This window comes from Chiloscyllium plagiosum, chromosome 37, assembly GCF_004010195.1.
Source record: "Chiloscyllium plagiosum isolate BGI_BamShark_2017 chromosome 37, ASM401019v2, whole genome shotgun sequence".
Lineage (NCBI taxonomy): Eukaryota > Metazoa > Chordata > Chondrichthyes > Orectolobiformes > Hemiscylliidae > Chiloscyllium > Chiloscyllium plagiosum.
This window is the reverse complement of record NC_057746.1, coordinates 31,563,995-31,573,636: the sequence shown is the minus strand read 5'-3', so window position 1 is coordinate 31,573,636 and position 9,642 is coordinate 31,563,995.

Genomic DNA, 9,642 nt, shown 5'->3' with positions numbered 1-9,642 from the left:
ATTTTCTTTCTAAAAAGTTGCATTCTCAGGTTAGCTATTAACAATTGTCTAGCTATCACCCATAGTTAACAGCTAACCTAAGAATGCAACTTTTAAAAATAAAAGGTTTTGTGATTTACACATGAAAGAAGTGAAACTATCTTGGTATTTGAACAGATGAAAGGCTTAACAGACAATCAGGGTATTTTTCAATGTATCATTTCAGTTACATCACAGTGTAAATTTTTGCTATAAATTCTGTGTTAGGATTGAGCCCCCCACTACCACCTGATGAAGGAGCGTCGCTCCGAAAGCTAGTGCTTCCAATTAAACCTGTTGGACTATAACCTGGTGTTGGGTGGTTTTAACTTGGAAGAGATATGGCAATGAATTAAACACAGAAATCAAACAAAGAACTGAAACCAAAAACAGGGAATGCTGGAAAAGCTCAGCCGCTACTTTGATTGAAGGTAATAAGAGAAATATTTACAGATTATAAACAAAAAAAATACAGTAGAATTTTTTTTAAAGTTAAGAACTAAGTCATTAAAAGAGAAATGCAGGACCAGGCGATTTGCTGTTTAGGGACATTGTCTCCACTGGCAAGTGAAACTGGAACTAGGGAGGATATGCTCACAATAAGGGGGGAGCAGATTTCGGACTGATCTGAGGAGGAACTTCTTCACCCAGAGGGTTGTGATTCTGTGGAATTCTCTGCCCAGTGAAACAGCTGACACTACCTTGTTGAATGTTTTTAAGGCAAAGATAGATATTTGAACAGTAAAGGAATCAAACGTTATGGTGAGTGGGTGGGTGAGTGGCGCTGAGTCCATGAAAAGACCAGCCATGAGCCAGCTGACGATGGCATCATGGTGCAGAAGGCCATTCAAGAGGGGGCATCAAAAAGACAAGTCGTTGTTATAGGGGATTCTATAATTAGGGGGACAGATAACGAGACGGATTGGGAGTCCCACATGGTGTGTTGTCTGCCCAGTGCCAGAGTGCAGGACAGCTCCAACTGGCTTGAAAGGTTATTGGTCTGGGAGAGAGAGGATCCAGTTGTGGTCCATGTTGGGACTAACAACATAGACAAGACTAGGAAGGGGGACCTGTTTGGGGATTATCAAGCATGAGGAAGGAAATTGAAGAACAGATCCTCGAGGGTCATAATCTCTGGATCACTGCCCGAGCCACGTGTTCATTGGCAAAGGGATAAGAAAAATAGAGAAGTAAACACGCAGCTAGGAGATTGGTGTGGGAAAGAGGCATTCCATTTTATGGGACATTGGCATCAGTTTTGGAACCAGGAGGATCTGTACCGATGGGATGGTCTCCACCTGAAACGATCTGGAACCAGCGTTCTAGCGAAAAGGATAAGTAAGGTGGTCACTAGGACTTTAAACTTGTGGGTCGGTGGGGGGAAGGGAAAGGGAAAGCAACAGGGAGTATGGAGTCAAGTAGAAAGATAAGCAGCAGGTTAGCCTGTGTGCAGGGTTTCAGTTCAAGGCAGGCTAGGAATGAAGCAAAAAGGAAGGATAACTTAGGACCTATCACTAGAGATATTGGAAATCAGGATAAGAAAATTAGCATTAAGGTGCTTTACCTGAATGCTCATAGTATTCATAACAAAGTAGATGAATTAATGGCACAAATCATCGTGAATGATTATGATGTGGTAGACATCACAGAGACGTGGTTACAGGGGGTTCAGAGACCTCCTAACAGTGGTCAGGACCAGGGGCGCAATATGTACCAGGAAATAGATAGGGCATGTCAGAAAGGCAAGGTCACGGTGATCAAGGGGAACTTCAATATGCAGGTGGACTGGGTAAATAATGTTGCCAGTGGATCCAAAGGAAGGGAATTCATGGAATGCTTACAGGATGGCTTTTTGGAACAGCTTGTGATGGAGCAGGCTATTCTGGACTTAATGCCATGTAATGAGCCAGACTTTTTAAAAGATCTTAAAGTAAGGGAGCACTTAGTAGGCAGCAATCGTAACATGGTAAAGTTCAGTCTGCAGTTTGAAAGAGAGAAGGCAAAATCCGATGTAATGGTGTTACAGTTAAATACAGGGGCATGAGAGAGGATCTGACAAAAATCGACTGGAAGCAGAACCTAGCGGGGATGACAGCAGAGCAACAATGGCAGGAGTTTCTGGATGTAATTGAGGACACAGTGCAGAGGTACATCCCAAAGAAAAGAAAGATTATCCGGGAGGTGGGTGGATTAGACAGTCATGGCGTATCACAGAAAATGAGAGAGCATATAAAGTGGCCAAGAGCACAGGGAAATCAGAGATTGGGAAGGCTACAAAAACAACCAGAGGATAACAAAGAGAGAAATAAGGAAGGAGAGGATCAAATATGGAGGTAGGCTAGCTAGTAATATTTGAGGAGAAAGTAAGGTCTGCAGATGCTGGAGATCAGAGCTGAAAATGTGTTGCTGGAAAAGCACAGCAGGTCAGGCAGCATCCAGGGAACAGAAGGGCTTATTCCTGAAGAAGGGCTTATGCCCGAAACGTCGATTCTCCTGTTCCCTGGATGCTGCCTGACCTGCTGTGCTTTTCTAGCAACACATTTTTAGCTAGTAATATTAGAAATGATAGTAAAAGTTTCTTTCAATACATAAGAAATGAATGAGAGGCAAAAGTAGACATTGGGCTGCTCCAAGTTGATGCAGGAAGGCTAGTGATGGGAGATAAGGAAATAGCTGCAGGACTTAAGAAATACTTTGTGTCAGTCTTCACAGTGGAAGACATGAGTAGTATCCCAACAATTAAGGAGAGTCAGGGGGCAGAGTTGAATATGGTAGTCATTACAAAAGAGAAAGTGCTAGAAAAGCTAAAAGGTCTAAAAATTGATAAATCTCCAGGCCCCGATGGGCTACATCCTAGAATTCTGAGGAAGGTGGCTGAGGAAATAGCGGAGGCATTGGTAGTAATCTTTCAAAAGTCACTGGAGTCGGGGAAAGTCCCGGATGATTGGAAGATCGCTGTTGTAACCCCCTTGTTCAGAAAGGATCAAGACAAAAGATGGAAAATTATAGGCCAATTAGCCTAACCTCGGTTGTAGGTCAAATTCTAGAATCCATCGTTAAGGATTAAATTTCTAAATTCTTGGAAGTGCAGGGTCAGATTAGAACAAGCCAGCATGGATTTAGTAAGGGGAGGTCATGCCTGACAAACCTTTTAGAATTCTTTGAAGAGATAACAAGTAGATTAAACCAGGGAAACCCAGTGGATGTGGTCTATCTGGACTTCCAAAAGGCCTTTGATAAGGTGCCTCATGGGAGGCTGCTGAGCAAGGTGAGGGCCCATGGTGTTCGAGGTGAGCTACTGACATGGATTGAGGATTGGCTGTCTGACAGAAGGCAGAGAGTTGGGATAAAAGATTATTTTTGGGAATGGCAGCCGATGACAAGCGGTGTCCCGCAGATTCAGTGTTAGGGCTGCAGCTGTTCACTCTATATATTAATGATCTGGATGAGGAGACTGGGGGAATTCTGGTGAAGATCGCCGATGATACCAAGTTAGGTGGACAGGCAGGTACTACTGAGGAGGTGGGGAGGCTGCAGGCAGATTTAGACAGTTTAGGAGAGTGGATCAGGAAAGGGCTGATGAAATTCAATGTGAGTAAATGTGAGGTCTTGCACTTTGGAAAATAAGAATACAGGCATGGACTACTTTCTAAACGGTGAGAAAATTCATAAAGCCAAAGTACAAAAGGATCTGGAAGTGCTAGTCCAGGATTCTCTAAAGGTTGTCTTGCAGGTTGAGTCCGTGATTAAGAAAGTGAATGTAATGATGTCATTTAGCTCAAGAGGGTTGGACTGTAAAAGCAGCGATGTGCTACTGAGTCTTCATAAAGCTCTAGTTAGGCCCCATTTTGAACACTGTGTCCAGGCTTAGGCCCCACACCTCAGGAAGGACTTACTGGCACCGGAGCATGTCCAGCGGTGATTCACACGGATGATCCCTGGAATGTAGGCCTAACATATGATGAACAGCTGAGAATCCTGGGATTGTATTCATTAGAGTTTAGAAGGTTGAGGGGAGATTAACAGAAACTTACAAGATAATGCATGGGTTAGAAAGGGTGGATGCTGGGAAATTGTTTCCGTTAGGTGGGGAGACTAAGACCCGTGGGCACAGCCTTAGAATTAGAGGAGGTCAATTTAGAATGGAAACGAGGTGACATTTCTTTAGCCAGAGAGCGGTGGGCCTGGGGAATTCATTGCCACGGAGCGCAGTGGAGGCCGGGATGTTAAATGTCTTCAAGGCTGAGATTGATAAATTCTTGATCTCACAAGGAATTAAGGGCTACGGGGAGAGTGCGGGTAAGGGGAGTTGAAATGCCCATCAGCCATGACTGAATGGCAGAGTGGACACGATGGGCTGAATGGCCTTATGGTCTCAGCCAAACTTCTCCTGTTCTTGCCACCAAAGTGGATAGCCACACATTTATCCACATTAAACTGCATCTCTATGCATCTGTCCACTCACCTAACCTGTCCAGGTCATCCTGTAATCTCCTAACATCCTCCTCACATTTCACCCTGCCACCCAGCTTTGTATCATCAGCAAATTTGCTAATGTTACTATTAATACCATCTTCTATATCATTAGTATATATTGTAAAAAGCTGTTGATCCCTGGAATGGTAGGCCTAACATATGATGAACAGTTGAGGATCCTGGGATTGTATTCATTAGAGTTTAGAAGGTTGAGGGGAGATTAATAGAAATTTACAAGATAATGCATGGGTTAGAAAGGGTGGATGCTGGGAAATTGTTTCCGTTAGGTGGGGAGACTAGGACCCGTGGGCACAGCCTTAGAATTAGAGGAGGTAAATTTAGAATGGAAACGAGGTGACATTTCTTTAGCCAGAGAGCGGTGGGCCTGTGGAACTCATTGCCATGGAGCGCAGTGGAGGCCGGGATGTTAAATGTCTTCAAGGCAGAGACTGATAAGTTCCTAATCTCGCAAGGAATTAAGGGCTACGGGGAGAGTGTAGGTAAGGGGAGTTGAACTGCCCATCAGCCATGATTAAATGGCAGATGGACTTGATGGGCCAAATGGCCTTACTTCCACTCCTATTTCCTATGGGCTTATGATCTTATTAAGTGGCGGAGCAGGCTCGAAGAGCCGGATGGACTATTCCTGCTTCTACTTCTTATGTTCCTGTTTGATGTGGGAGCTGGGGGACTCCATTGTGGTTCATAGTGATTGCATCAGAAGCAAGTATTGGTTGCTGGAAGAACGCTGACTCGGAGTTGCTGAGGTGGAGTCTGAGCATCGAATACTGTGACACATGAAGGAGGGGCCAATTACTTGGATGCTGTTTCAGGAGGCAGTCACACCCCTCAGATTGGGTCAGTGGTCAGGGACAGGAGGGCAAAGTCAGAAGTCACATGACACTGGGTTATAGCCCAACAGGTGTATTTGAAATCACAAGTTTTTGGAGCGCTGTGAAAGCTAGTGATTTCAAATAAACCTGTTGGGCTATAACCTGGTGTCATGTGACTTCTGACTTTGTCCACCCCACGGGCACTTCCATGTCAGGGACAGGAGGGTGTGACTGCGAGCAAGACACGGAGAGGGATCCAGGAGGTGGTCCTGAAGGAGCCTCAGCCTAACAGGTTTGAGATCTTGCTCCCTGTGGATTTTAGAATTGATTATTAAGGATGAGATTTCAGAGTGCTTGGAAGTACACACAGCTTTCTTAAGGGGAGGTCATGCCTGACAAATCTGTTAGACTGTTTTGAGGAGATAACAAGCAAGTTAGACAAAGGAGAGCCAAGTGGATGTGCCACACAGGAGACTGCTAAATAAGATAAGAGCCCATGATGTTATGGGAAGGTGCTGGTGTAGAGAGAGGATTAGCTGACTGGCAGAAGGCAGAGAGTGGGGATAAACGGCTCTTTTTCACTAACCAGTGACTAATGGACAATCTACAAGGCTGTGTGTTGTGACTACAACACGTTACACAATAATAATCTAGATAAAGGAACTGAGGACATCGTTGCTAAGTTGCAGATCACACAAACATAGAGGGAGAGACAGGTAGTGTTGAGGAAGCAGGGAGGTTGCACAAGGACTTGGACATGCTAGGAGAGTGGGCAAATGAAATACAATGTGGCAATGTGTGACATTATGCATTTAGATTATTCTCTAAATGGGGAAAGGCTTCAGAAATCTTATGTATACAAAGGAGTCCTAGTTTAAGATTCTCTTAAGGTTAATGTGCAGGTTTAGTTGGCATTCGGGAAGGCAAATGCAATGTTAGCATTCATTATGAAAGGACTTTATTACAAAAGCAGTGATGTACTGCTGAGGCTGTATAAAGCTCTGGTCAAACCACATTTGGAATATTGTGAGCAGTTTTAGGTTCCATATCTAAGGAAGGATGTGCTGGAGTAAATTGCTGCAGATGCTGGAACCTGTACTGAAACCAACAAATGCTGGGGATCACCGCGGGTCAGGCAGCATCCATGGGGAGAGCAGGCTAACGTCTCCAGTGTAGATGACTCCAACAGAGCTGAAGGGCTGGCCTTGGGTGGGGGGGTCGGTTCCAGAAGAGGCTTACAAGATGAAGGGCTTGTCATATGAGAACTGTTAGTGTGTACTCAGAGGTTAGAAGGGTGAGGGGGAGAATCTGATTGAATCTTAAAAGGATATTCAGAAGTCTAGATAGTGCAGACATAATGAAGATGTTTCCCCAAGTAGGAGAGACTAGTACCTGAGGGCACAGCCTCAGAGTGAAGTGACTACCCTTTCGAACTGAGATGAGGAGGAATTTCTTCAGATGGTGGTGTATCTATGGAACTCATCAGCATAGGGTTCCAATAAAGTCATTGAGTGTCTTTAAGACAGAGCTAGATAGGAGCTTGATTAGTTAAGGGGATTAAGGGTTAGGAGAGAATGGGATTGAGAAACATATCACCATGTGAATGATAGAGCACACTTGATAGACTGAATAGCCTAATTCTGATCCTATATCTTATGGTATTATACTCTATCTCTCTCACACTATCACACACACACACAGATAGACACAGATACAAACTGTCACTTACAGAGACATAGGTGCACACTAACAACCACACACACCGGCATTGATACACATGGATCCACACGTGTGTGTGTATACATACAAACAGATGTATACAGATGAATGTATATGCACACATATACAGTTCTATATAAATTCCAATCTCCCATGAGGAGAAATTGGTGGAAGCCGTGGCTAATTTTTCTTTCTGAAAGTAGCAGCATTGAGGTCAGTGGTAAGAGAGTCTCTTGAGGAAAAGCTAAAGTTCTTGTTGCTTTCTGTTCTCCAGAGCCACTCCCTGCCCTCTGTTTATTCTTACAGTCAGTAACTGCCCTGTGCCTAGCAACCAGGCAGTTACTGCCCAGAGGGAGGGTATGGACTTCAGGCAGCTAATAAAGAGGGGGCAGTCAAGAGGAGAGATCCACCAGAGACAGGATCTTCACAGAGAGAAACTCCAATGGTTCATAAAAGAGCCAAGAAATGGTTAGCTCAAGCAGGAAGCAAGAGGTGAGACGTGTAAAATGTACCAAAGGAGTGATTTCTAACTAATGTTGTTGACAGCTTCCTTACCACAGGTGGATGAGAAACATTCATTTGTGGTCATTTATACCTTGGTACCAAGATCAGAGCTTGAGCAAACATGTTAATACAAAGGATTGGATATTTTCAAAACGATGGGGCAAGAGCAGGAGAGTGGGACAAATTGGACACTTTCACAGAGCTAGCACAGGCATGATAGGTTAAGTAGCCTGCGATATCATTCTGCCACTTAATATATCACCCCAAAGGAGTACACACACACATCCAGTCAAAAAGAACTGACAAGCGGGAAGACAAGCACAAACATATGTACAAGACTTGTATACACCTAGATCTACAACAATAATAGCTTGCAACAAAAACAGAATTTGCTGGAAAAACTCAGTAGGTCTGGAAGCATCTGTGGAGGGAAAGCAGAGTTAATGTTTTGGGTCCCATGAACCTTCCTCAGAATCGAAGGGTCTGAACAAGAGATACTAGACCTTAAATGTTAACTCTGATTTCTCTCCATCGATGCTGCCAGACCTGCTGAGTTTTTCCAGCAATTTGTTTTTGTTTCAGATTTCCAGCAACCGCAGCTCTTTGGGTTTTTAAAAATTTAATAATAATTTGCATTTATATAACTCCTTCCATATAAAAAAGGCATAATTAGTAAAAGTGTGCACTGACCTCTTAAAAAAATCTATTAGAATTGATGACCAAATGCTGGTTAATTAGGGAGATTTCCCCAATCTGGACTAGTCTTACAGGCGGTGAGAGGCAGAGAGATGGACAGAGAGAATTCCAGAGCCAAAGAGTGTGTATTGCTGGAAAAGCTCAGCTGGTCAGGCAGCAGCCGAGGGCATTTCAAGCATAAATTCCTGATGAAAAGCTTATACTTGAAATGTTGATTGTCCAGCTCCTCGGATGCTGCCTGACTGGCTGTGCTTTTCCAGCACCACACTCTCAACTCTGATCTCCAGCATCTGCAGTCCTCACCCTCTCCCAGCAGCTGTGGTCCCACCAACACAACCAAAATGTGGGTGATGCCAGGATGGGAAGGTTGCAGAAATCCCTGATGGCTGTACACATGGAAGAGGTTACAGAGATAAAGAGTGATTGATTTGAACATTTCAATAGCACTGCCGGACTGAGAGCCAGACAAACAGGACAGTGTTGAAAATGTGTTGCTGGAAAAGCGCAGCAGGTCAGGCAGCATCCGAGGAACAGGAGAATCGACGTTTCGGGCCCTTCTTCCTGCTGCGCTTTTCCAGCAACACATTTTCAGCTCTGATCTCCAGCATCTGCAGTCCTCACTTTCTCTCAAACAGGACAGTGTGCATGGTGTTAGGTTACAGGCAACAGGGCTCTGACATGGAAATAGTTAATGCTTCAGGCCAATTAAATTCATTTCAGGGGAGTGTCGGAGACTGGTCACTAGATCAATAAATTTTAAATGTGACAAAGATGTAAATGAGAATTTCCACCATTAGATGGAGATAATTAAGAATCAGTAGCTTTGAATCCTAATCCCCTAACTCAGCATCTTACACCTTTGAGTATCAACAACAACTTCAAATATGTTGGAGTAATTAATGACTTGTATGTTTCCTCAAAGCCAAGCGAAGGAAGCCCGGAAATCAGGGAAAAGTAAAACAAAGACCGTAAAGAGGAAATCAAAATCCAGAACAGATGTCAAGCCTCCCAGTGACAGCCTGCTCCTGTATGACCCAGAGGTACAGATTTAACACCATCATTGGTCTTCACTGACAAAGTTTAAAAATCACGCAGCACCAGGTTATAGTCCAACAGGATTATTTGGAAGTACAAGCTTTTGGATCGCTGCTCCTTCATCAGGCAGACAGTGGGGCAGGATCATAGGACACAGAATTTATGAGTCAAGAATGGTCACTAGGAACAAGGTTGTGTCCAGTAACGAAAGTCCGTGCAACTAACACCCCCAGGAAGGTAACACCAGGAGTCATAGTCATGCAGCACAGAAACAGACCGTCTAACTCAACCAGGCTGCACAGCTTTCATTTGCCAGCACCTGGCCCAAATCCCTCCAAACCCTTCCTATTCACATACCCAT